The 27,724-nt window shown below is 45.9% G+C and overlaps 1 protein-coding gene across 11 annotated transcripts in view; it reads left to right on the forward strand.

Moving 5' to 3' along the window:
- tmem198ab (transmembrane protein 198ab) overlaps positions 1-27,724 on the forward strand; it is a 103,909-nt gene that overhangs the window by 45,893 nt on the left and 30,292 nt on the right. For 9 of the 11 annotated variants that reach the window (XM_073046210.1, XM_073046212.1, XM_073046208.1 and 6 more), the window contains one exon: positions 4,519-4,622. The exons of 1 other annotated variant lie outside the window; for it this stretch is intronic. The gene's annotated coding sequence lies outside the window, so the exon portion shown is untranslated. Of the gene's footprint in view, positions 1-4,518; positions 4,623-18,980; positions 19,058-27,724 lie in introns of all 11 variants that reach the window. One more of the 11 variants, XM_073046215.1, reaches the window with a different exon arrangement.

Genomic DNA, 27,724 nt, shown 5'->3' on the forward strand with positions numbered 1-27,724 from the left:
GGAAGGGTCATGCCTGGCTGGGTGTATGACTGCAGACGCTTGTGATCCTGCGCACTGGAACCACCATAGCAGGTGCTGTTGCAACCAGTCACAATGCTCTCCACTGTACATAGAACGTAGGCCTTCAGACCACAACGATGTGCTGACCTTTTAATCTACTTTAAGATCAGACTAACTCTTCCCTCCCACATAGCCATCAATTTTTCTTTCCATGTGCATATCTAAGTCTTTGCAATGTCCCCAATCTATCTCTCCTACAATCACCCTTGGCAGCATGCTCTACATTCCCACCACTCTCTGTGAAGAAAAAGTAAGAAACTTGCCTCTGACATTCTCCCTATAATTTCCTCTAATCACCTTAAAATTATGCCCTCTTGGAAAAAAGTGTGTCTACTCTATTGTTTCTCCTGTCTTGTACACTTCTATCAAGTCATTTCTCATCCTCCTTTGCTCCAAAGAGTAAAGCCTGAGCGCAATCAGATTATCCTCATAAGACATGCTCTTTAATCCAAGCATCCTGGTAAATGTCCTCTGCACCCTCTCTGAAGTTTCTATATAGAAATTTGCAAGTGTCTTTGGTGACATACTGCACCAAATCTCCTCAAACTCTTCACAAAGTATTGCTCTTGGCATGCCTTCATGATTTCCTCGGTGTGCTGGGCCCTGGATAGATCCAGTGAGATATTGCATCTGCTGAAGACCAGGTCCTTACTCAGGCAGGAGTTGATTCTAGCCATGACCAACCTCTCGAAGCACTTCATTATGGTATATATGAGTTCGACCAGTTGATAGTCATAAGAGGCTGCTCACCCTGCTTTTCTTATGGTCTTTGGTTCTGTTTGCAGTGTTTTAAATAGACTGGGCATGTTACTTAAGTAGACTCCATTTCCATAATCTACTTTTTAACTAGACTCTGTAGACTGTTTGATATAGCCATTTTAATTTCCCACCACATTCCCACACCAACCTGTCTATCCTCGACCATCTCCACTGCCAGGGTGAAGCCAAATGAAAACTAGAGGGACAACACTTTGTATTCGGCTTGGATAGTCAGCAACCCGACAGCATGAACATTGAATTCTTCAACTTCAAGGAACCTGCTCCCTCTGCCCCTTTGTCTCCTGGTTCTCCTAGTTCTTCCTATATCTGAAGGGTCTCAGCCAGAAATGTTGACTATGTTTTCCTCTCTGTTTATGCTGACCAACTTGCTGAGTTCCTCCAGAGAGTGTGTATGTTTGTGTTTGTGTTTTGCTCAGGATATACAGCATCCATATAATCTCTTGTGTTTGTGACTGTGTTTGTTTCCCAGTCCATTTTGTTCATCACCCACAGACTCCTCCCACTGGATCCGGACTGGCCTCTACAGCCACCTAAGGACCCACCAATAGACAATCCCTTAGGAGACCATCTTACCCAACGGCATAACAACTACTGACTGCGTACTATGACAGTCTGGGAGGAGTTGAAGGGCATGTGGAGAGGCTAAAATGAGATTAGTGTCAATAGGTGCAAATCAATTTTTGATAGGTGATGTGGATTTGTGGGGTAAAGGGGTCTGTTCTATGCTGTGTGATTCTTTGATTAAATAAACTCTGTAGACTGTTGGCTATAATGCTCCATTTAACTAAACTCTAGTCTGTTAGATATTATGCTCATTTACATAGACTCTGTAGACTTGGCTACAGTGCACTATTTAACTAAAATTCTGCAGTCTTTTAGATAATACGCACAGCGTAAATACTCTGTATATGGTTGACTATAGTGCATTATTTAATTGTTGGCGCGTGGCCCAGTGGTTAAGGCGTTCTTCTAGTGATCTGAAGGTCACAAGTTCGAGCCTTGGCTGAAGCTGTTTCTTTCCCAGTCCATTTTGTTCATCACCCACAGACTCCTCTCACTGGATCCGGACTGGCCTCTACAGCCACCTAAGGACCCACCAATAACTGAGGCTGCGTGTGTGTCCTTGAGCAAGGCACTTAACCACACATTGCTCTGCGACGACACCGGTGCCAAGTTGTATGGGTCCTAATGCCCTTCCCTTGGACAACATCGGTGGCTTGGAGAGGGGAAACTTGCAGCTTGGGCAACTGCTGGTCTTCCATAAAAAAACCTTGCCCAGGCTTGTGCCTTGGAAACTTTCCAAGACACAAATCCATGGTCTATCGAGACTAACGGAGGCCTACACACACATTTAACTAAACTCTGTAGTCTGTTAGATATTATGCTAATTTAAGTAGGCTGTTGGCTGTACTGTGTTGCATAAGTAGTGTTTTGCAATACATGCTGTCTAGATTAGAGGGCATGTGTGAAAAGGGAAAGTTGGACAAACTAAGGTTGTTTTCTTTGCAGCAGCGGAGGGGGGGCAAGGGATCTGATGCAAGTTTATGAGAGGCCTAAATAGAGTAGATGGCCAATATCTTTTGCTCAGGATCAAAATGACCAGTATTGGAGGGGAGGGAGAGGTTTGAAAGAGATGGGTGGGTGAGTATGGGGGTGTCAGGAGTGCACTGCCAGGGGTGGTGGTGCAGGCAGGTATGATGGGGGCAGTTAAGAGAGGCTCTTCGAAAGACACATGAATATGCTGAGAATGGAGGGACCTGGACACGGTGGAAGTAGAAGGGATTGGGTGTCATCAGCTTAATTTGTCCAGCACAACATAAAGATTAGCTTTTACTTATCACATGTGCCGTACATCAAAATGTGTCAAATCAAATTAGCAAGGATTACGCCATGCAGCCCCCAAGTATCACCACGCTTCCAGCCCAACGTAGCATGCCCTCAACTCACTCGCCCTAACCTGTGCGTCTTTGAATTAGCATTTATTGAACTCTTGCATCTGTCCCGCAACGTGGAGGAGTAAAAATCTTTGTGTTGCGGAATGTGGGAGGAAACTGGAGCACACGGGGGAAGCCCTCGCAGTTACTGGGAGAACGTACAAGCAAATTACAGACAGCGGTGGGGATCGAACCCTGATCTTAGAGCTGGCAGTGAGGAGCTTGCACAAAATACTACAGGATGCTACCCTGCCAAGCCATTGTGGCTGAAGGGTCGGTTCCTGTACCATGTGATACGCCTTAAATAGGTTGTCTGCTGCCTTGTGTTTAAATGAACCTGTGAACTGTTTGTAAGTACTTGTCTACTGTTGGGTAAATCAGAGATGTTACCTGTACCATAAACTCACCCTGACCTCCTACCACCCCCTCCAACACAACAACCAGAACAGCTGTGGCTAGCAGGGAGATTGTTTTCACATTTGCCTGCACTGAAGCAAATAAAGGAGTATTCTTTCATGTAAAATTTAGTCTAGATAAGAAAGCGTATAGTGTGTTGGCCTTTATTAGTGAGAGGATTGAGTTACAGGTGTGATGTTGCAGCTCTGTGAAACCCTGCTTAGACCACATGTGGAGTAGTGTGCTCGGTTCTGGTTAGCTTATCATAGGAAGGATGTGGAAGCTTTAGACAGGGTGCAGAGGAGATCTACCAGGATGCTGCCTGGATTCGACAGCATGTTTAATGAGGATAGGTTGAATGAGCTAGGGGTTTTCTCTCTGGAGCGAAAGAGGATGAGAGGCTACTTATCAGAGGTGTGCAAGATGATAGATCAAGTGGGCAGCCAGAGATTTTTTTCCTGGGGGGGGGGAATGACTAATAATTTTAAGATGGTTGGAGGAAAGTATAGGGAGATGTCAGAGGTAGTTTTTTTTTAACAGAGTGAGGGTGCATGGAATTTGCTGCCAGAGGTGGTGGTAGAGGCAGATACATTAGGGACATTTACAAGGTTATTAGAGAGGCAGGTGGATGAAACAGAAATGGAGGACTATGTGGGAGGGAAGAGTTAGATTGATCCTGTAGGTTAAAAGGTTGGCACAACATTGTGAGCCAAAGGGCCTGTACTGTTCTATGTTCCATCCATATACTAGTCCAAGTGACTTTTGAATGTTGTTAATAATTTGATTGGCAGTCTCTTTGTGTAGTTTCTAATCTGTTGTACTTGGCTGAAAATGTACTGTGCAGGGTGGTGGACAAGGAGTGAAGTGGAGGAGGGGGAGAGAGAGAGAAACAAACAAAAAAATGAGAGAGACATCCCGATGTAGATAAACTGATCCCGAAGAAGCTGAATGACATAGTTAAGCAAAAGTTGACACTGCGGGGGATTTTTTTTTTCAGAGCGTAGGCCCAGATAGAGGATGGTTTTGTCTGTCCCAGAGCCTCTCTCATGACCCCAGCTTGATCACAAGAAGTTTGTCAATAAGCTCTTTGTGGTTTGTTAGTTGGGGCTGAGTTGAAAGGGTGGTCACTGGAGCTGAGTGTGACAGTGGGAGGTGGGGATCACAGTGAATACTTATCATTGACATGAGCTGTGAACTGCTGAAGGGGAAGGCTGATGTTGTTGGGGAGAATCCACAAACATCGGGGGTAGGAGATGACCAAGGTACAGTGCAGAAATAGGACAGTGGCTGGTTTGAACTTGGTTCCAACCCCAGAAACAATTGGACTTAGTTCTTTTTTTCTCAACAGGCCTCCGTCCATTGTAATTCAAAGGAAATTGGCTTGGATGCTCTCCGACACAGGGTCATGGGAAGTTCTGAGCTGAGTCGGCAGTGTTAACCCTTTGATGGGAGGTGAGTGACAGAATTGGGTTCATTATGTCATGAAATTTGTTGTTTAGCATCAGCAGTATGGTGCAATACATAAAATATTCTACAAATTATAATAAGAAATATATGAACATAATTTAAATAAGTAGTGCAAAAAGAGCAAAAATCAATGCGGTAGTGTTCGTAGAAACATAGAAAATAGGTGCAGGAGTAGGCCATTCGGCCCTTCGAGCCTGCACCGCCATTCAGTATGATCATGGCTGATCATCCAACTTAGAACCCTGTACCTGCTTTCTCTCCATACCCCCTGATCCCTTTAGCCACAAGGGCCATATCTAACTTCCTCTTAAATATAGCCAATGAACTGGCCTCAACTGTTTCCTGGGTTCATTATCCATCCAGAAATGTGATGGCAGAGGGGAAGAAGTGGGTCCTAAAGTGTTAAGTGTGTGTCTTCGGGCTCATGTACCTCCTCCCTGATGGAAATGAGAAGAGGGCATGTCCTGGGTGGCGTGGGTTCTTAAAACTGACTAGTTAACTTTAGCTAACTAGTTGTAAGCAAAATCTGTCCTTTCTCTCAACTGATATTGATTGTTGTACGCATCCAGATTTGTTTATCACGTACGGTACATCGAAACACACAGTGAAATGTGTTGCTTGTGTCGTCAGGCTCCTGTAGCTCCTCCCTGATGGTGGGAATGAGCATGTGCTGGATGGTGAGGATCCTTCATGATAGGTGCTGCCTTCCTGTGGCATTGCCTTTTGAAGATGTCCTCGTTGACGGGGTGGGTTGGGTTGTGCCCATGATGGAGCTGGCTGAACTTCCTGTATCAAAAGCAGCCCATTCTCCCAGCCAGATAGAGTGGACAGCTGCTATCTTTTCCCCAGGATCAAAATTTCTAATACCAGAGGGCGTGTGTTTGACGTGAGGGGAGGAAAGATGAAAGAAGATGAGTGAGGCAAGCTGCTTTTACAGAGAGAGGGGTAGGTGTTTGGAACAGGGGGAGAGAGATAACAGAGGTGTTTAAGAGACTCTTGGGTGGCAGGGCACATGAATGTGCAGAGGATGGAGAGACGTGAACCACAAAAAGGCAGAAGTGATTAGTTTAATTAGATGGTGTTAACTTTAATTAGTTTGACACAACATTGAATCAGAATCAGGTTTAACATCACTGACGTAGGTTGTGAAATCTGTTGTTTTGCAGCAGCTGTACAGTGCGGTACATGAAAATACGAGGGGTGATTGATAAGTTCGTGGCCTAAGGTAGATGGCGTCAATTTTGGAAAACCTAGCATATTTATTTTTCAACATAGTCCCCTCCTACATTTACACACTTAGTCCAGCGGTCGTGAGGCAGACGGATCTTGGACCTCCAGAAAGTGTCCACAGCAGGGGTGATTGATAAGTTCGTGGCCTAAGGAAGAAGGAGATGAGTTATACAGCTCTCGTTACATGCACATTAGGTCAACTCTTTGAGTGATTATGCGGAAATTTTGAATTATGCGGAAATTTTGAAGTTAATAACTCATCTTCTACACACTTCCTCTGGCACTTCCACGTGCATACCACCGTCTGTGTTCAACAAAAAAAAAATGCCTCTCAAACCCCTCTCACCTTAAACCTATGCCCCCTACTTCTTGATTCTCCAACCCTGGGAAAATATGTGCCCCTGTGGCGACCCACTTTCTGCGCAGGCGAACCAGCTAACAAATAGCCAGCGCGCGGGGAGAGACTTTGGTAATGCGCCTCTGACGTCATTTCCGCCCGGAGAGGGCGGGCGCTAGGGATTAAATGCCAGCGCCGCGAAGTTTGAATAAACTAGTCTCGAAACGGCTTACCGACTGCGTGTCGTTATCTCAGCGCTGTGTGTAGCACATCGCTACACCCCTTATGACTTTATACACCTTTAAAAGATCACATCAGTCTCCTGTGCTGTAAAGAATGAAGTCCTGGTGTGGGTAACCTCTCCCTATATCTGATTCTGGAATATCTTCATATATCCCCACTATTGGGGAATTCAAAACTAGAGTGCAGAGGTACGAGATAAGACACAGGAGCAGATACAAAGCAAGGGCATCAAAAGTTATAGGGAAAAGGGAGGAGCATGAGGTTGAAAGGGATAATGAATCAGATGTGATCGAATGGTTGAGCAGACTTGATGGGCTGAATGGCCTAATTCTGCTTCGATGTCTTAGAGCCTCAGAACATCTGTGGAGACAAATGAACAGTCAAGACCCTTCATCAGGACTGGCAGAAAGAGGGGAGACGGCCAGTTATAGAGTGGGCGGGGGGAGGAAGGATTAGAGCAAGAGCTAGCAAGCGACAAAGGGCTGCAAACGATGGAATACGGTAGGACGGTAGAGTGTGGAATGGAAGGAGGGAAGTGGGGGGCTGCAGTGTGGAGTGTGTGGGTATGGAAAAAGAGGTAGATGTGATGGGGGCCAGTTGGATCAGAGAGAAAAGATAACTAAAGGGGGAGCGGAGAATGCAGTGATCATGTCATCAGTGTGGAGTCTGCTCGTGTGGAATACGAGGTGTTGTTGCTCTGATTTCCACGGCCTCAGCCTGGCTGCAGTAGAGGCCATCACCAGGCAGTTCAATGGTTCCGTTTAATATCAGAGAATGTATACAGTACACAACCCGAAATTCTTACTTTTCCCAGACAAAGAACCCCAAAGAGTGAACGACACAAATGTTCGAACCCCAAAGCCACACTCTCCACCCCCCCCCACGCACAAACAGCAGCAAAGCATGAACCCTCCCCATGTATTTCAGCGGTGATGCTTCCTGCTGCCCGCTGGGCGATCCTGGCTGACACAGCAGATAGAGCACAGGTTCTTGATGAAACGGTCCAAGGTTGTGATGGGTGAGGGCTGTCTCCTGTATCAGACCAGAATCCGTTTCCCTACGACCACTTCCAGCTTAAGTAGTGACATTTTGCATCAGCTCGTAGTACACCCCATCTTCTGGTTGCCGACATCTGCTGCCGTGAGCCCTGGCCCATGCAGAGTGGAACGAGTCCCCACTGTACACGGAGAGAGGTGGGTGCGTGGAATGAGCTGCCGGGGGTGGAGGTTGATGCAGGGCCAGATTAAATGTCAATCATGGATGATTGGAAAATGGGGGGCAATGTGGGAAGCATGGGTTTGATTGATCTGAGAGCAGGCTAAAAGCTTGGCAGAACATCGTGGGCCATAGGCCTGTACTGTGCTATGAGTGAGTCAGGGAATCCTCCTTGTCTGTCTGCTCTCAGACCTGGCCGAGAGAGCTGTTCGCAGGTCAGAGTCTGACCATCGAGGGATCCACGCAAGTCTGCAGGGTCACGTAATTGGTGGAGGTATGGCAGAATCCACAACCATCGACAATGAGTTGTTCACTGCAAGAGGCTGGTCTGGTGTGATGAAGTTCTGTTCCTATGCTTTGTGTTCAGGTTTTGGAGTTCATTAAACGAGTTGTTATGGTTTTCCTCGAACATTGGGCTACATTGGTAAGCCCGATACTCCAGGGTGATTCCAGGGTTATTGAACACGTGGGCCAATGCAGTCGCTTTGAAACCGCCGGAGTTTTGGGAGCAAAATGCCATTGCTTGGTTCATGCAGGCCAAGGCCCAGTCCGCGCTGTGAGAAGTCTCTGCAGGGGACACCAAACTTTTTAATATGGTAGTGTCGCTCAGCAACTCCATGGCTGCGAGAGTGGTGAGTCTATTAGAACACCCGCCTGGACACAATAAATACCGATCGCTGAAAACTCACCTTGTACAGACCTTTGGACTACTGGAATCTGGGCGCGCCAAACGGTCCCCCTCCTTGCCCGGTCCCGGCAATGCTAAGCCGTCAGGCTAATGGACTACCTGCTGTACCTTCTGGGAAATCACCATGCTTGTTTTGCTTTTAAAAGATCTCTTCCTGCAGCAAATGCCTGATCAAGTTCGCATAGCTCTTGCTAATGTATCCTCGAAGGACTATAGGGAACTTGCTAACTGACACTGCAAAACAGTCTATGCTGGGCCTGTGTTTTTACCACGCTCGCTTTAGTACGAACGAAGTGCCGACTGCCTTGCAGCTTCGACAGTGCCAATGCATCAGGACGTCAGAGGTCTGTGAACACCATGGGTTTCAGCTGCCCGGGTTGTCTACTGTTCATTACGGACACCCTTTCAGGGCGACATTTCCTGTGTGACACGGGTGCTCAAGTGAGTGTACTGCCGGCTTCACCTATTGATGAGAAGGCAAGGAGCGATGAAACCTCACTCGAGGCCACCAGGGGCAACAGGAGCCGGACGTACAGGACATGACAGGTGACACTCTGCTTCACATTGGGTGACGTTACAAATGGGACTTCATCCTAGCTAAACCCCTCCCGTGGTTTCATGCACCTCCTTACCATAGTGGACTGTACCACCAGGTGGCCAGAGGTTGTTCCTCTAGCATCGATGATGGCGCAGACGTGGCTCGGGCGTTCATCAGCACCTGGGTTGCTCGATTTTGTCGCCATGATGTGTACCAACATCGCCTTAGGCCCCCTTACGATGGTCTGTTCCACATTTTGGAACAGTGAGGAAAGACGTTCATCATAGATAAGTGGGGTAAACCTGAATGTGTTTCTGTAGGTTGCCTTAAACCGGCTCACCAAGATGCGGAGGATTCCCCTACCATCACGACATGACCATGAGAGTGTCCGCACATCTCTGGACGAGCCAGAGGCACCTTCTGTTCCTCCACCCGTGGAACATGATGGCCTGAGCCTATACAGGAATGCAGGGCTCACAATGCCAGTTTTCATGAATTCTGGGGGGGGGGGGGGGGGCTGTGTAGGGCAATGTAACTGGTGGAAACGTACATAATTCACAACCACAGATGGTGGGTTGGGGTTCACTTTAAGAGGCTGGTCTGACATGACGACATAATTAAGCGAAGTTCTGTTCCCGCATTTCGTGATCAGTTTTTGGAGCTCAATAAATGAGTTATTTTGTTCTTCTTGAACATGAAACACCTCGAGTTGTTTTACTGCCTCAGAAACAGGACATGGGAAATGTGAGGCTTTTGTGGCAGCAATGCACTGTAAAGACATCGGATGGCTAAAAACTGCAGCAAGAAACACATGGTGCAAAAGGGGGAGAACATGTCCATTCAGAAATCAGGGCAAGAAGCTGTTCCTAAATTGATTGTGAGCCTTCAGGCTCCTGTACCACCTCCCTGGCAGTAGTAACGAGAAGAGGCCATGTTCTTGTGGTGGGAGTCTTTAATGATGAATGCTGCCTTCTTTAGCTTGTCATCTTTTGAAGATGTCCTCGAAACTCGGGAGGACTGTGCCCTTGATGGAGCTGGCTTAGTTTAGATTCCTCTGCAGCTCAACTGTCCTGGAATGACGTTTAAAAGAGATTCTGATAACGAGAAACTCCCTTGGGTCGAAGGATTCCAAGAGTCATTTAATCAGATATTTAACAATGGCTACAAGGCTCTTGAGGTCACATCTGAAAGCATTCAGCCCCCAGCAAATCAATCCACAATTGTGCTGTATAATACTGTCTCTGATACACTGGCTGGTAGGGAGAACAACAGATACCATTTATAAACTGGAATATAAAAGCAAGGATGTGATGCTGAGGCTTAAAAAGGCATTAGTCGGACCACACTTGGAGCATTGTGAGCAGTTCCGGGCCTCTTATCGACAAAATGATGTGCTAGCATTGGAGAGGGTTCCGAGGCAGTTCCTGAGGATGATCCTGGGAAAGAAAGGGTTAACATGTAAAGAGTGTTTGACGGCTTCAGGCGTGTGCTCACTAAATTTGGAATAAAAGAAGAGGGATCTCATTGAAACTTATCAAGGCCTAGATAGATCTGCCGAGCTCCTCCAACAGACTGTTGTTGTAGAATAAAGTGTCACAGCTACAGAGAAGATTTAGTCCAGGTGCCAGGGTTTATTTAAAGCAGAGGTTGATACCGCCCAAATATGAAAGAGCTAGATAGAGTGGATATGTAAAGGATGTTTCTAATAGTAGGGGAGTCTAGGACCAGAGGGCACAAGACTCAAATTACAAAGATGAGGAGGAATTTCTTTTGCCAGAGAGTGGTGAGTCTGTGTAATTTATTGCCACAGGTGTCTGTGGAGGCAGGTCATTGGGTATTTTTAAGGCGGAGGTTGATAGGTTCTTGATTACTAAAGGTGGCAAAGTTTATGGGGAGAAGGCAGGAGAATGGGGTTAGAGGGATAATAAATCAGCCATGATAGAATGCAGAGCAGACTTGATGGGCCGAATGGCCTAATTCGGCTCCTGTCTCTTATGGCCTAATAAGCAGCTGCATATGTACACCGAGGAGCAGATGTCTTTGTGATATTTTCTATGGGTAATTTGGGATGAGAATTATGAGCACTTTCAGATGTCATTTATGGGGTGATTTGAGGGTTATGAAATAACTCAGTTATTTATGAGATATTTGGGATATGGTTATTAAGCAGGAAAAGAGTGATTGGCTGTAAAGTTGCTGCTTCATTAGGATTCCCTATAACGGGAACAAAAAGCAGTGGATGTTTGGGCTTGAACTAGGGCAGTTTTTGATGACTGTGTCTCTGTTCCTGGAGCTGAAACAGAATCATGTTTAGTATCATTGACATGTCATGAAATTTGTTGTTTTGTGGCAATTAGTACAGTGCAGTGGATAATAAAAACTATAAATTACAATAAGAAATGAATTAAATTCAATAAGTAGCACAAAAAGAGTGAGGTAGTGTTCATGGGTTCATTGTCCATTCAGAAATGTGATTACAGTGGGGAAGAAGCTGGATCTGAAACTCTGAGTGTGTGTCTTCAGGCTCCTGTGCCACCCCCTCGAGAATGAGAAAAGAGTATGTCCTGGGTGATGGGATCCTTAATGAGGGTGTCACTTTTTTAAGGCAATACTTGTCAAAGTGGCCTATGTTTGGAGTTTTGTTTCAGAGATTAGCTTTATTTGTCATATTTACATTGAAGCATGCAGTGAAATGTGACACTTGTGTCAAATCAAATCAGCGAGGATTATGCTGGGTGAAGTACGCAGATGTCACCAACACCACATGTGCACAACTTACTAACTGCTGCGCTCCTGTGCCTAATACAGTGTTTGGGTTACTGTTTCTAGAGAAAGTACAATACTCCAAATGTGGGCTGACAAATGCCTTATAAAAATTAGCTTTATCTGTGACATGTACATCAAAACACGCAACAAAATGTAAAGTAACAGACACAAAATGCTGGAGGAGCTCAGCAGGTCAGGTAGTGTCTATGGGGAGGGATAAAGAGTTGATGATACGGTCCGAAACCTTCTGGAAAGGGGGAAGATGGTGGGGGGAGAGGGAAGGAGGACAGCTAAAAGATGACGGGTAAAGCCGGTTGGAGAGGGCAGAATCTGATAGAGGAGAATGGACCATAGGAGAAGGGGACCCTGGAGGAGGTGATGGGCAGGTGAGAAAAGGTAATAGGCCAGAATGGGGAATAGAAGGGGGTAGGGAGAGGGGGCAAAGAGAAATCGATATTCATGCCATCAGCACGTAGGCTACCCAGACGGAATACAAGGTGTTGCTTTTCCACACGAGGGTGACCTCATCATGGCACAAGAGGAGGCCGTGGATCGACATGTCAGAATGGGAATTGGAATTAAAATATATGGCCACCAGGAAGGTCCATTTTTGGCGGATGGAGCAGAAGTGCTTGACAAAGTGGTCCCCCAATTTACAACAGGTCTCACCAATGTAGAGGAGGATACATCGGGAGCACTGGACACAATAGACGGCCCCAGCTGATTTACAGGTGAGGTGTTGCCTCAGCTGAAAGGACTGTTTGGGACTCGGAATGGAGGTGAGGGAGGAGGTGAATGGGCGGGTGTAGCACTTTGGCCGCATGGAGGGATAAGTGCCAGGAGGAATGAATGTATAAGGGAGTGACGGAGGGAGTGATTCCTGTGGAAAGTGGGCAGGGTGGGGGGAGCTAATAGTATGTTTGGTGGTAGGATCCTTTTGGAGAGATGGCGGAGGTTGTGGAGAATGATGTATTGGACGTGGAGGCTCGTAGGTAAAGTTGAGGAACTCGGTCACAGTTAAGGTGGCGGGAAGGTGGGGTGGGTGCAGACGTTCGGGAATGGAGGAGATGCGGATGAGGGCAGCATCACTGGTGGAGGAAGGGAACCCTTGTTCTTTGAAGAAGGACGTCTCAGATGTTCTTGAATGGAAAGCTGCATCCTGGAACAGATCAGTTCAGTTCAGTTTCAGTTTATTGTCATTTAGAAACCACAAATGCAATTCAGCTAAAAGATGAGACAACGTTCCTCCAGAATGATATCACAAAAGCACACGACAAAACAGACTACACCAGAAAATCCACATAACGTTTGGCAATGTGGCAGAGATGAAGGAACTGAGAAAAGGGAATAGTATTTTTACAGGAGACAGTGGGAAGAGGTATAGTCAAGTTAGCTGTGGGAATCGGTAGGTTCATAAAAGATCTCGGTCAATAGTTTGTCTCCAGAGATGGAGACACAGAGATCGAGAAACAGGAGAGAGGTCTCAGAAATGGAACAAGTGAATTAAAGGATAGGGTGGAAGTTGGAGGCAAAGTTGATGAAATTGACGAGATGGAAGCACCGCCGATGCAGTTGTGAATGTAGCGGAGGAAGAGTTGGGGAGCGTTACTAGGAAAGGCTTTGAACATGGCCTGTTCTACGTAGTTAACATGTTCTATGTAGCCAATGAAAGGACAGGTAAAGACAGTGAAATGTGTCAAATCAAATGATCAAGGGTTGTGCTTGGCAGCTGATAAGTGTCGCCGTGCTTCTGGTGCCAACAGAGGATGGCGACAACCCACTGACCCTAAGCTGTACATCTTTGGAATGTGGGAGGAAACCCACACGGTCATGGGGAAAGATGTATGAACTCTATACAGAGAGAGGGGTAGAAATCGAACCCTGATGTAACAGTGTTACATTAACTGCTATGGTACTGCGCTGCCCTCTTTGCCATTGTGCTGTGTTTGGTTAAGACTTTGCACTCGGTGTCCTGTGGAGCCGTTGAACAATTAATCAGGACATGATTTCTGGATGTTTATGCGAGTGTCAAGAAGCTCCTGCAATCTCTATAAAAAGAATTAATCACACAGAAAGCATTGATGTGCTAATTGTGAGCTGGCTCATTTCAAATTAGAGAGGAAAGTATCCAGATTGCAACAGGGGGAATTGTGTGTGAGTGTGTGTACTACGTGAGCCAGTCTGAGTAAAGGACAATGCTTCCGTTTCTTCAATGGTCCGTTGAGTATGAATCGGTTCCTCTTTGGTTCTGAGGTGAACAATGAGGCACGCACTACCGCACTCAAGGAAAGCTCCTGTGCCACTGTTGCAAGACTCTTGAATGGACTCTGACATGCTGAAAATGAACTTTTGATCTCAGTGTACCTCGTCATAGCCATGAGACAAATTCTAGGAGCAGAATTAGGCCCTGTGACCCATCGTGGCTGATTTATTTTCCCTCTCAACTCCCATTCTCCTGCCTTCTCTCCATAATCTTTGATGCCTCCTTAGCTCTGGTTCCTTCTACGCTCCAAAGGTTAATGGGTTAGGAGAAGTGAGTTGTGGGCATGCTATGTTAGAGCCAGAAATGCACAAACACTTGCACAATCCTTATTGATTTGATTTGACACAAATGATACATTTCACTGTATCTTTCAATGTGGAAACTATAGAAAGGGTGCAGAGGAGATTTACAAGGATGTTGCCTGAATTGGGGAGCATGCCTTATGAGAATAGGTTGAGTGAACTCGGCCTTTTTTCCTTGGAGTGAGAGAGGATGAGAGGTGACCTGATAGAGGTGTATGAAATGATGAGAATAGCGCATCATTTCAGGAATAGCGCCTTCCCCTCCGCCATCGGATTTCTGAACGGACCATGAACACATGGACGCTACCTCACTATCTCTGGGTGTTCCGGTTTCCTCCCACGTTCCAACTGTGTATGGGTTGGTAAATGGTCATGTGGTTGTAATTGGGCCGGGAGGGCCTGTTACAGTGTGTATCCCTAAATAAAAAATAAAATAATTTGCCCATGGCAGATATAGAAATTAAATTCAATTAATAATTCAGTGAGCAATCAAAGATTCAAAATACGTTTATTATCAAAGTATGTATAAACTATACAACTTTGAGATTTGTCTGCTTACAGGCAGCCACAAAACAAGAAACCCGATTAAAAATAAATAAAGACCAGCACCCAATGCACAGAGAAAGAGGAATAAAAACACACATCATGCAAACAATAGAAGCAAGCAACAGCATTCTGAACCAGATTGGATCCAAATTCCTGAAGTAGGCCCAAAGCCTCAGTCTCAGTTCATCATATTACTGGGGAAAATTGCCACTAAGCTCACAGGCACGAAGCAGTCTCTCAGCCTCCGCGCGAAATTGCCTGACCCTCACCTCCAGTTCCGACACTCTGACTTAGTAGTCCATATGGGCAGGCACTTAAATTGTCCAAAGAGTGGATCATGCCTCACACATGCCCCACCACAGTGACGTGCTCTGGTCCTGGACCTCACTGATCAGCAGTATGCTCTGGGCCCAGGCCTTGCTGCCCAGCCCGAAGCCACCCTTGACCTCTCCAAATCAGCTCAGCGCTGAGAGCAATACAAGCGCGTACCTCAGCTTTGACTCGTCCTCTCCCAGTCGCTCACAACAGCTCCTATCTGCAGCCCCGTATTGAACATGTTACCCTTCAGTTTTGCAGTGCACCAGCACGGCTCTTCCCTCCAATCAGCTGTGCATTTGCTTGCTTGCTTCATTGTTTGCTGTGATGGTTTACCACAATTTACTTCGGAAAAGCTCTTATAACTTCTTGCCTTTCAAACTACCAGTAAGCTGTTGTTTCAGTAGTGCCATCTTAAACCGGGAGTTACAAGATTAGCAATTTGGATACTTTTTAAGAAAAAATAAACTAGTCATTAGGAATAATGGCTACCTGTGTGTTGTAAACATCCATCCAGTTCACCAACATCCTTCGGGGGGGGTATGTCACCATTCTTACCTGGTCTGGCTGATACGTGATCCATGTGATTCTAGATTCTGGTATTGTTTTCCCTTTGTTCTACCTCAATGAACTGTTGTGATCTGATCTGTATGAACTCTTTGCAAGACCAGTTTTTCACTGTACAGTTGGCCCTTCTTATCCGTGAGGGGTCCATCCCTCGCGGACACCAAAAACGCGGATGCTCAAGTCCCTTATTTAACTTGTTTCAGTGCGGTGGACTTTAGGACCCAGTGGAACCCCTGACCTTATCTAACCTGTCTCAGAGCGGTGGTCTTTAGGACCCGGCGGAGCTCTGAATCCACAGTGTTTCTGTTCACCAAAATAATCACAATCACGATTGGAAAATAAAGTGGAAATAATAAAGCGATCGGAAAGAGGTGAAACGCCATCCGTCATTGGAAAAGCGTTAGGCTACAGTCGGTCAACGATCGGAACAATTTTAAAGGATAAAGTGAGAAAGGCCCTGCCCCGATGAAAGCTACAATTATTACTAAGCAACGCAGTGGTTTAATTATTGAAATACATACGTTTCTTAAGTGTTTTATATGCATAGGAAAGTCAAATATATACTATTTTCTAAGACAAATTTTTGACTAACTGACGCTAAATAATACTGGATGTAGTTGTTCTGACTTACTTAGTAAGAGAACTTCTGATTTTTTTCGATCTCAATCCACGATGACCTGCGCACATCCTCCCGTATACTTTAAATCATCTGTACATTACTTATAATATCTAATACAATGTAAATGCTATGTAAATAGTTGTTATACTGCATTGTTTAGGGAATAATGACAAGAAAAAAGTCTGTACATGCTCGAACAGCAAGTGCTGGAAGAGCACTTCCGGGTTTTCTCGATTCGTGGTTGGTTGAATTCGAGCATGCGGAACTTGCGGATAAGGAGGGCCGACTGTATAAAGAGGAAGATTAAAGTTTAGAACCCGAGGGCACAGCTTCAGAACAGAACAGAGATGAGGAAGAATATCTTAAGCCGGAGGATGCTGAATCTGTGGATTCATTGCCACGGACAGTGCAGAGGCCAAGTCATTGGATATATTTAAAGTGGATGTTGATTAATATGGGTGTCAAAGGTTCTGGAGAGAAAGCAGGAGAATGGGGTTGAGGGGGTTGATAAATCAGTCTCATGGTCTTATTAGCTTTGTTTGTCACGTGTGCATTGAAACATACAAGGAAATGCGTCACTTTGCATCAATAGCAACACAGTCTGACTGTGCGGGGTCCAGCCCACAAGAGTCACCATGCTTCCATGCCAACATAGCATGCCCCCAACTCACTACATGCTGGTAGGGGAGGATAAATCGGGAACATTTAAGAGACATAGATGAAAGAAACATGGAGGGCTATGTGGGAGGAAGGGTTAGATTGATCTTAGAGTAGGTTGAAAGGTCGGCACAACACAGTACAATTTTCCCTCAGTACCCCCTCCCACAGTGTGGTGCTGTCTCAATACAGCCCATCCCACAGTGTAGTGCTCCAACAGTGCGTATTGAGAGAGCTTTGCTGTCCTGCAGAAGTTACTGGATTTTAAACAGTATGAATATTCATTTTGAGAGGAGAAGAACAGAGGGATTTATGAACTTTCCAATCTTGGGGCCAACGATTTGGATTTGAGTTGTCTGAGAGAGTACAGGTCAGAGAAGGGGTGCATGAGTCAGTGGATTGGTCGTGACTAATTCTGTGGAAAAATATAGTTACTCAAGAAAGGCAAAAGATGCCAGTTTCTATGACAACCATCAGACTCTGACATTTTCCAAGCCTTTTCTGCATCACTTGCCAATTTTTTTTTTGGAGACTTGATAAAAAGAAGTGAAGATTATATAGTGGAGAGAGTGCAGAGGAGTGTTACTGGAATGGGGGAGTTGGAGAGACTGGGCTTGCCATCTACAAGAAAGCAGTGTCCATCGTCCAGGCAACGCTCTCTTCTCACTGCTTCCTTTGGAAAGGAGGTACAGGAGCCTTGGGTCCCCCACCACTCTTCAATCATCAGGCTCCTGAACTCCCAACAAATCTGAACTGATTCCACAGCCTATGGACTCACTTTCAAGGACTTTACAATTCATGCTCTCAATATTACGTAATCATTTATTCATTTATTATTATTATTTTGTATTTGCAGTTTGTTTTTTGCACATTGGTTGTTTGTCAGACTTCATTCTATTGTATTTCTTTGTTCTACTGTGAATACCTGCAAGAAAATTAATCTCAAGGTAGTATACGGTGACATTTTTACTTTGATAATGAACTTACTTTGAACAGAGGAATCGTCAGGTCAGGTAGTGTCTGTGGGAAATGGACAGTCAATGTTTCTTATTCAGATTTATTTATCATGTGATCTTGAAACATATGAAAATGATTCCAGGATTGAAAGGCTTGTCACATGAAGAATGTTTGATGGCTCTGGGCCTGTATTCAGTGGAATTCAGAAAAATGAGTGGTGACCTCATTGAAACCTATCGAATGATGAAAGGCCTTGACAGAGTGAATGTGGGGAGAATGTTTCCAATGGTGGGATAGTCTAAGACCAGGGGACACAGCTTCAGAATGGACAGGTGTTCTTTTAGAACGGAGATGCGGAGAAATATCTTTAGTCAGAGAGTGGTGAATCTGTGCAATTCTTTGCCACAGGCAGCTGTGGAGGCCCAAGTCTTTATATATAAGCCAGAGGTTGATAGATTCTTGATTGGTCAGGGCATGAAGAGGTAAGGGGAGAAGGCAGGAGATTGGGGCTGAGAGGAAAATTGGATCAGCCATGATGAAATGGCAGAGCAAATTCTATGGACCGAATGTCATATACCACCGAGTGGTATGATAAATATCCACTGGATTTTAGAAAGGAGTTTGATACGGTTCCCAGTGGCAGGCTCATTCACAAAGGAGGCACGGGTCCAGGGAAACCTTGCTGTGTGGATCCGGAATTAGCTTGCCCACAGAAGGCAGAGAATAGTTGTTGATGGAGCATTTTCTGTCTGGAAGTTAGTGACCGCAGGGATCTGTTCTGCAACCTCTGCTCACCATGATTTTTATAAAGAACTTGGACGAGGAAGTGGAGTTAGTAAGTTGACAGCTGACATGAAGGTTGGTGGAGATGTGAAGTGTGAAATTCAAGTTTATTGTCAAATGCACAAGTACGTGTGTGCACAGGTGCATTGAAAAACGTGCAGCATTGTCACAGGTACAGAGTTTCAGATACACAACGTTCATAAGAAGTGCATAAATTAAACATAAATTGTACATAAATTGCAAGAAAGCACACAATGTGAACAAAAACAGCACTACTTACTGAGGAGTCCTGATGAATCATTGACTATGCTTCGTAGGTACTGCCTGGCCTGATGAGTTTCTCCAGCATTTTGTGTGTGTTGCTTTGGATTTTCAGCATTGCAGATTTTCTCAGGTTTGTGATTGAACTACTTATTTGTTATATTTCTTATTATGGCATAGTTTTTTTGTGTATTGCCCCATACTGCTGCTTCAAAACAACAAATTTAATAAACCTAATTCTGATTCATTTTAGTAGAAAGTGATCGAAGTGTTGCTAAACTGAGGTAGTGATTCCGGTTGTGCTGGTTAGTTCAAAAACTGAATGGTTGAAGGGAAGTAGTTGTTTTTGAAACTGGTGGTGTGGGACTTTAAATTTCTGTACTTCCTGCCCGATGGTAGCTGTGAGAGGATGGGGTTATTTGATAATGCATTCTTGAGCCGGTAGATACGACCTCTTGTGGAGTGGGATGTGCCCGTAATGCATTGGGCTGAGTGAACTGCTCTCTGCAGCTTCCTGCTGTATACTCCTGTTCTGCATTCAAATTGCCATACCAGTTGTGATACAACCACGGCCAGGATACTTTCAACAGTACGTATGCTTAAAGTATTTGGTGATAAGCTGGACCTACGTAACCTCTGAAGAAAGTAAAGACTTTGCAGCTTCCTTTTTCTGTTGGGCTGTGGGCACGGAGGATGTTGTAGAGGTAGGAAGAGGTAAATCCAAGAAAACAAAGTTTAAAAATCCAGACATTGTTAAGCGTATGTTCGTGAACACAGGAGGCGGAGATAAATGAGGCATAGATGACAAGACCTTTCAAAGTACATCTTGTTTAAAAAGGAATATATCTTATTGATCCACCATGTGTCAGACCGGGTGAGTCTGATTAATGTTCCACAGCAACAATTTACAAAGTGGCTTGTTTGAATTGATGGGAATAAAACAAAGTCTAAATGGCCTTTAGCAATTTGCAGTATTCTGGTAATTTAATAATGCCTGGGGCTCCCGGGTTCAATCTGGCAACAGGGAGCTGCCTGGGCTTGTTGGACCTGCCTGTCCAAAGTCAGTGACACACTAAAATCAACTTCTGGCAGGTGCCACAGTCAGTCAAGGGGATATTATCGCCAAGAGAAAGGCTATTTGGCCAGTCTTGTCTGGTCTAGACAAAAAGCCAATCTCACACCATGCTCTGTAAACTGAGTATTAGAATTGGTTTGTCATTGTTTCGATACAGTGAAAATCTTGTCTTCTGTACTGTTCATGCAGATCAAAACATTACATAGACCATAGAACTTAGAATACGTTACAACCCCTTCAGCCCACGATGTTGTGCCGATCTTTTAGCCCACTCTAAGATCAACCTAACCACTCCCTCCTACGTAACCCTCTATCTTTCTGTCATTCATGTGTTTATCTAAGAGTCTCTTAAGTGTTCCTAATGTATCTGCCTGAAATACTATCCCTGACAGCATGTTGCATGCACCCGCCATTCTCTGAGTAAAAATAAATCTTACCTCTGACGTTCCCCTCATTACTTTCCATTAATCACCTTAAAATTGTGCCCCCCCCCCCCATATCAACCATTTCTGCCCTGGAAAATACCTCTGACTATCGACTCAATCTATGCCTCATCATCTTACACTCTTATCAAGCCACCTCTCATCCCCTGTGCTCCAAAAAGAAAAGCCCTATCTTGGTCAGCCTCTCCTCATAAGACACGCTCTCTAATCCAGGCATCATCCTAGTACAGACGGTGTTGTAGATGCAGTCAATGAAGGACATTCCTGCATATGCCAATGAAAATGGCTTTTTGGCCAGCCTTACCTAGACTGCACAAGGAGCCAATCGTGCAATATGACCTGTAAACTGAGTGTTGGAATTGGCTTAATATCGTCACATGTACTGCGATGCAGTGAAAAATGTGCGGCATATTATTCATACAGATCAGATCACTACATAGTGCTCTGAGCTAGGACAAAGTAGAGCAATAATAATGCAGAATAAAGTGTAGCAGCTGCTGAGAGTGCAATGCAGGTGAATGATAAAGTGCAACATCATAATCAAGGAGGCCAAGAGTCAATCTTATCATACAAGAGGTCCATTCAAGAGTCGGATAACAGCAGGAAAGAAGCTGTTCTTGAGCCTGCAGATACAGTATGTGCTTTCAGGCTGTTGTCTCTTCTGCCTGATGGGAGAAGAGAGAATGTCCGGGGTGGGTCTTTGATTATGCTGGCTCTTTTACTAAGGCAGTGAAAAGTGTAGACAGAGTCCATGAGGGGAGGCTAGTTTCAATAAAACATTCAGTGGGAGCAGATTTAGGCCATTCAGCCCATCGAGTTTGCTCGGCCATTCCATCATGGCTGATTTATTATCCCTCTCAACCAGGTTCTTCTGTCTTTACTCAGTAGCATTTGATACCCTTACTGTTCAAGAACCTATTGGCCTCTGCTTTACATACCCAATGACTTGGCCTCCATAGCTGTCCATGCCAATGAATTCCACAGATTCACCACCCACTGGCAAAAGCAGTTCCTCTTCATCTCTGTTCCAAATGAATGTCCCTGTATTCTGAGGATGTGCCTCTGGGCCAAGACTGCCCCACTATGGGAAACATCCTCTCCAAGTCCACTCAATCTAGGCCTTTTAATATTCAATAGGTTTCTATTCAATTCCCTCTTCTTTCTTCTAAACTCCAGAGTGTACAGGCTCAGAGTTATCAAATGGTCCTCATACATTAATCCTTTCATTCCCAGAATCATTTTTGTGAACCTCCTCTGGACCCTCTCCAATGCCAGAGCATCTTTTCTTAGATAAGGGGCCCAAAACTGCTCACAATACTCCGTGCAGTCTGACCAGAGCCTTATAAAGCCTCAGCATTACATCCTTGCTTTTATATTCTAGTCCTCTTGAAATGAATGCGAACATTACATTTGCCTTCCTTTCCACCTACTTGCCCTGCGAATTAAACTTTAGGGAATCTGGCGTGAGGATTTTCAAGTCCTTTTGCACCACTGATTTTGGAATTTTTGAGATTTGCTGAGCTGTGTTCACAACTCCACAGTTTTTTGTGGCCACATCACTCACGAGCAGAACAGTTGCCATAGAAGCCTTCATGCGTCCAAATGGATTACTTCCTGAGGTTCCTTGATAAAAAATTGGCAAGAGTAAATGGGTACATGCCAAATTCCTTTAGCTTCCTGAGGAAGGAGAGGTATTGGTGAGCTTGGTTGGACCAGAATAGACTTGGTGATGTATATTTCTAGAAACTTGAAGCTCCAACCTCAACACTGTTGTTGTAGAACTCCCTCCTTTCTGAAGTCAATGATCTGCTCTTTTGCTTTGTTAACAATGAGGGACGGGTTGTTTCTTGACACCACGTCGGTGGGCCCTCTATCTCCTCCTCGTATTCCGATTCATTCTTATTTGAGACTTGAAACATAAGGTCCTAAGGGATATTGAAGTGGCAGATGTGAGGGGGATGTTTTCTCTTCCACCATTGAGCACATCAACAAGAAACATTGCCACAAGAATGCAACATCCATCATCAAGGACCTCCACCATCCAGGCCATGCTCTCTTCTCACTGCAGCCATCAGGAAGGAGGTACAGGAGTCTTGGATCCCACACCATCGGGCTTAGGAACAGTTATTACCCTTCAACCATCAGGCTCATGAGCTAGCGTGGATAACTTCACTCGCCTTAACTCTGAACTGCCTCCAAGACCTGTGGACTCACTTTCAAGGATTCTACAACTCATGTTCTCTGTATTATTTGTTTATCTGTTTTATTTAATTTTTTGCACAGTGGTTGCTTCAGTCTTTGTAGTATGGTGGAACAGACTCGAGGGGCCGAATGGCCTAGTCGTGCTCCTAATTTGCATGACTTTTGACGGAAATGCAACGCCAATCTTCTTCAGAAATTATTTTATTTTACATTCAGATACAGCATGGTTCCAGCCCAACGAGCCCACGCTGCCCAATTGCAACCTTGTGATCAATTACTCTACTAACCCGTACATTTTTGGAGAATGGGAGGAAACCCATTGGGTAACAGGGAGAACCTACAAACTCCCCACAGACAGCAGCAGGAACTGAACCCCGATCACTGGTGCAAAATACTGACAAGAAATTAGGAAAATAGAGTTCAGGAAGATTACTATTTGAAAAGAGTGCGGATTAAGTGGATGGAAGCTAATCTCTGTTGCAGTTTCACAGGAGACACTCTGACTGGATAATTATGGTACCTAATTAACCTGTGCAGATTTATGCAAATCTTTATGAATTACTTATCTTCCCAGAGGTTGCATTGCGCACAATGTGACCTGAATTCCTTGCACTGCGCACAGTCGTTTTATTCTCAGAGTCGGGGAATCAGGAACCAGAGAGCATAGGTTTAAGGTGACAGGGGAGAGGTTTAACAGGAACTTGAGTATCAACTATGTAGGCATACTATGACAACACCCACGGGGGCTGCCACCCCCCCACCCCACCCCTCGTACACCCTTAGACACAACAACTGATTTCACTGTGTACTTCAATTTTCAATGTACCTGTGACAAAAAAGCCAAGTTCTCTTTTTAAAAAAAAAACACTTCTTCATCAAATGAGTGGTCGGTGTATTGAGTGAGCTGCCAGAGAAAGTGGCTGAGGCAGGTACATTAACAACATTGAAAAGGTATTTGGATAGGTACATGGATAGGGAAGGTTTAGAGCAGAGGTTCCCAAATGGGTGTGTGTGGACTCCTTGCTTAATGCTATTGGTCCATGGCATAAAAAAAGGTTGAGAACCCCTAGTTCGGAAGGCTACGGGCTAACCATGGGCAGTTCGGAGCAGCTCAGGTAAGTTTATTGGTTGGCATGGATGAGTTGGGTCAGAGGGCCAACCTTTATGACCCTATGGCAAGGTGGGAGGGGAATCGAATCCATAAGGTGCAAGATTGTGCCTGTTTTCTGAAGGTAATGGTGGGGAGGCTGGATCACAATGAAGTCTATTGTCACTGACATCAGTCATGAAACTTGGTGTTTGTGGCAGGGGTACAATGCAGGTATAACAAACTACTATTAGTTACAATAAAAAGAATTAAATCAGTAGCATGAAAGAAGAGCAGTGAGGTCATATCCATGGGCTTACAGGCCATTCCAAAATCTGATAGGGGGAAGAATCTATTCCTAAAACATTAAATGTGGGTCTTCAGGCTCTGTACTTATTCCTCGATAGGGGTAACAGGAAGAGGGCATGTCCCAGAATGTGAGGGTTCTTTGATGGACGCTCCCTTCTTGCGGCACCACCTTTTGAAGATGTCCCTGGTGGTGGGGAGCCCAGGTTTGTCGTTAGTGAGAAACTGAGAATTTCTGTGTTCAGCATCCTCACACCAGTGATCTCCAACCCTGGGTGAGTTTCCTTGTTACGGTCCTAAGCCCATCTGGTCTAAATATGGGAATGTATTGACTACTATAGCCACAGCTTGTATTTATATAGAAGCTTTAATGTGGAGACACACCCAAATTGAATGAAAAATCCTCTATGTAATCCACAAACTGCTGAAGAAACTCAAGGTCAGGCAGTCTCTATGGGGGCAGAGGGGGGATCGACATTTCTGGTTGAGAGTGTAGAGGGGTAACAGGTGGTAGAAGAGAGGGTGAGGCAAGGGCTGGCAGGTGATATGTGGAGCCAGGTATGGAGGAGGAATGAAGGGCAGATGAGGCCAGGTAGGGAAGCAAGGAGTAGAGTCAACCACAGAGTGAAGCTCCCTTTACACTGACTGACGACACTCTCCAGGGTCAGACACAGTGAAGCTCCCTCCACACTGTCCCATCACACACTCCCAAGGTCAGACAGTGAAGCTCCCTCTACACTGTCCCATCACACACTCCCAGGGTCAGACACAGAGTGAAGCTCCCTCTACACTGTCCCATCACACACTCCCAAGGTCAGACAGAGTGAAGCTCCCTCTACACTGTCCCATCACACACTCCCAGGGTCAGACACAGTGAAGCTCCCTCCACACTGTCCCATCACACACTCCCAGGGTCAGACACAGAGTGAAGCTCCCTCTACACCGTCCCATCACACACTCCCGGGGTCAGACACAGAGTGAAGCTCCCTCTACACTGTCCCATCACACACTCCCAGGATCAGACACAGAGTGAAGCTCCCTCTACACCGTCCCATCACACACTCCCAGGGTCAGACACAGAGTGAAGCTCCCTCTACAGTGTCCCATCACACACTCCCAGGGTCAGTCACAGAGTGAAACTCCCTCTACACTGTCCCATCACACATTCCCGGGGTCAGACACAGAGTGAAGCTCCCTCTGCACCATCCCATCACACACTCCCAGGGTCAGACACAGAGTGAAGCTCCCTCCACATCGTCCCATCACACACTCCCAGGGTCAGACACAGAGTGAAGCTCCCTCCACAGTGTCTCATCACACACTCCTGAGGTCACACACAGAGCTAACTCCCTTCTACAACATTCCATCACATACAGAACTGTGCAAAAGTCTTAGGCACATATATATAGCTAGGGTGCCTGAGACTTTTGCACAGTACAGTAATAATTTTGTTTTCAACTGTACTGTACAACAAAAGAAACAATTTTCATCATGTGGTGATGAGCTTGATTCTGATGTAGACTGAAGGAGACGGAGAGGTTGAGAAAAGGGGAAGGGAGAGGAGAGAGAGAGAGAATGGGAAACACTGGAGAGGCACTCTGTAATGATCAATAAACTGATTGTTTGGGATCAGTTGACCTTGCCTGGTGCCTCAGGCTGGGTGTGTCTGCATTTGCGCCAGCCCTCCACCCTGGCACTCCTTCCACCTGTCCCACACCCTTCTCGCGGCTCTCTACCCTCGACATTCCCAACATCCGTTGCTCTCAGCGACAGCACAATTGTTGGTGACTGTAGAGGCCAATTCTGGATCTGCAGACTCCGGCAGCAGGGACACAGGAACAGCTGGGATGCGGGTGCTTGGGTTGTAGGATCCTTCCTGTGTCTCCTCTTCTCTTCAGCAGTCGCTCTTCTGGATTCCTCAGAATTCTTGGCTGCTCTACGGATCGGTGTTCTCCAGCGATCTCTGCCACAGGCCAGCTGCTGCCACTCATTGACCTCTACATACCTGAGGGAGCTGCTGTTTAAATTGGTCTTTGTACCTCTTGTGCGGGGCACCAAGATCTCTCTTGCCCTGAGAGAGTCCTCCGTAGAGAACTGCTTTCGGTAACCAGGAGTTGTCCATGTGGGACACGCGGCCTGGCCAGCGGGGCTGCCTGAGCAGCAAAATGGTTTCAATGCTTGGAAGTTGACCCCATTGTTGGGGATACGATCCTGCCAGCTGATACCCATGATGAAGCAGAGACCGCGCTGATGGAAACGCTCGAGCAACTGGATTTGCTGGTGGTGCAACACCCAGGCTTCGGAGCCGTATAGCGGTGTTGTGAAGTCGGTAGCCCTGTGCACCTGGATTTTTGTGGACAGATCAGCTGGTGGTTCTTCCACACGTTTCTGGAGGTGGCCAAAGGCACTGCTGGCTCTGGTGAATTGATTGTCAACATCCCTTACTACCGTAGTGTTGTTGGAGATGACGCTGCCCAGGCAGGTGAACTGCTTAACCGTGGTGAGAAGGTGGCTGTCAATGGTGGTCCAGGGTGGATTGTAAATGCCACGAGGGGGCTTCTGATGGAGAATCATTGTTTTGTTCACACTGACCGTGAACCCAAAAGCCCTTTCAGTCTTGGCGAACTGAGTGACTGTAGCCTGTAGCCCTCTTTGTGCGTGAGAAGAGCAGAGTCGTCCGCAAATGGTGGCTCGAGAATGGGCTCTTGCACGGTTTATGTTTGGGTGGGAAGGCGGCGGAGGTTGAAGATATTTCCGTCAGTGCAGAACCGTAAGTAGATGCTCCCTGAGGTGGTCTCTTTCGCTTCCCGTAACATCATGCTGAAAAAATGGCAAAGAGGACTGGTGCCAAAACACAGCCTTGCTTCACACCGGTACTGATGGGGAAAGGGTCAGATAGGTCGCCATTGTGTTTAACCTGACCACTTCGGCCTTCATAGAGCTGCTGCAGGATGCTTAGGAATTTCTGGGGACAGAATCTCGCAGAGACCATGACGGCTGACTGTATCAAAGGCCTTGGTCAGGTCAATGAATGCTGCGTACAGTCCCATGTTCTGTTCACGACACTCCTGTATCTGGCGCATCAATCACATCAGGTGTGCTTCTATTCACTCTGAATCCGCACTGACTCTCTGTGAGGTTGCCACCGGTAACGGTAGGGATGATTCTGTCCAAGAGAATTCTGGCGAGGAACTTCCCAGCGGCGGACAGCAGGGTAACACCTCTGTGGTTTGAGCAATCAGATTTCTCCCCTTTGTTCTTGTACAGGGAGATTACAGTGTCGAGAAGGTCATTTGGGACTGAATTTTTCTCCCAACAGAGTGTGAACAGGTTTGTGAGTTTGCTCGGGAAAGTGCCCCTAATCCCATTTTGTACATTTCTGCTGGGATCCCATTAATGCCTGGAGCTTTCTGGCATTTCAACTTGGAAACAGCGGCTTTGACCTCATCCAGAGTTGGCGGGCCATCAAGCTTAATCCCGACCTCGTGCTGGGGTATCATTTCAGTGGAAGCTTCTTGTACTTGACGATTATCCTCGAAAGGGCCCTCGTGGTCCTCTGTCCATTGCCTCGTGATGGCTTCCTTGTCTGTCAGCAGGCTGGAACCGCTGGATGAGCGTAGAAGGGCTTGAATCTGACAAGTCGGACCCTACACTACGTGCAGGAAGTTGTGGAAGTTTCGAACGTTG

The sequence above is a fragment of the Hemitrygon akajei genome, chromosome 5 (assembly GCF_048418815.1).
Source record: "Hemitrygon akajei chromosome 5, sHemAka1.3, whole genome shotgun sequence".
In the NCBI taxonomy this organism is placed as follows: domain Eukaryota; kingdom Metazoa; phylum Chordata; class Chondrichthyes; order Myliobatiformes; family Dasyatidae; genus Hemitrygon; species Hemitrygon akajei.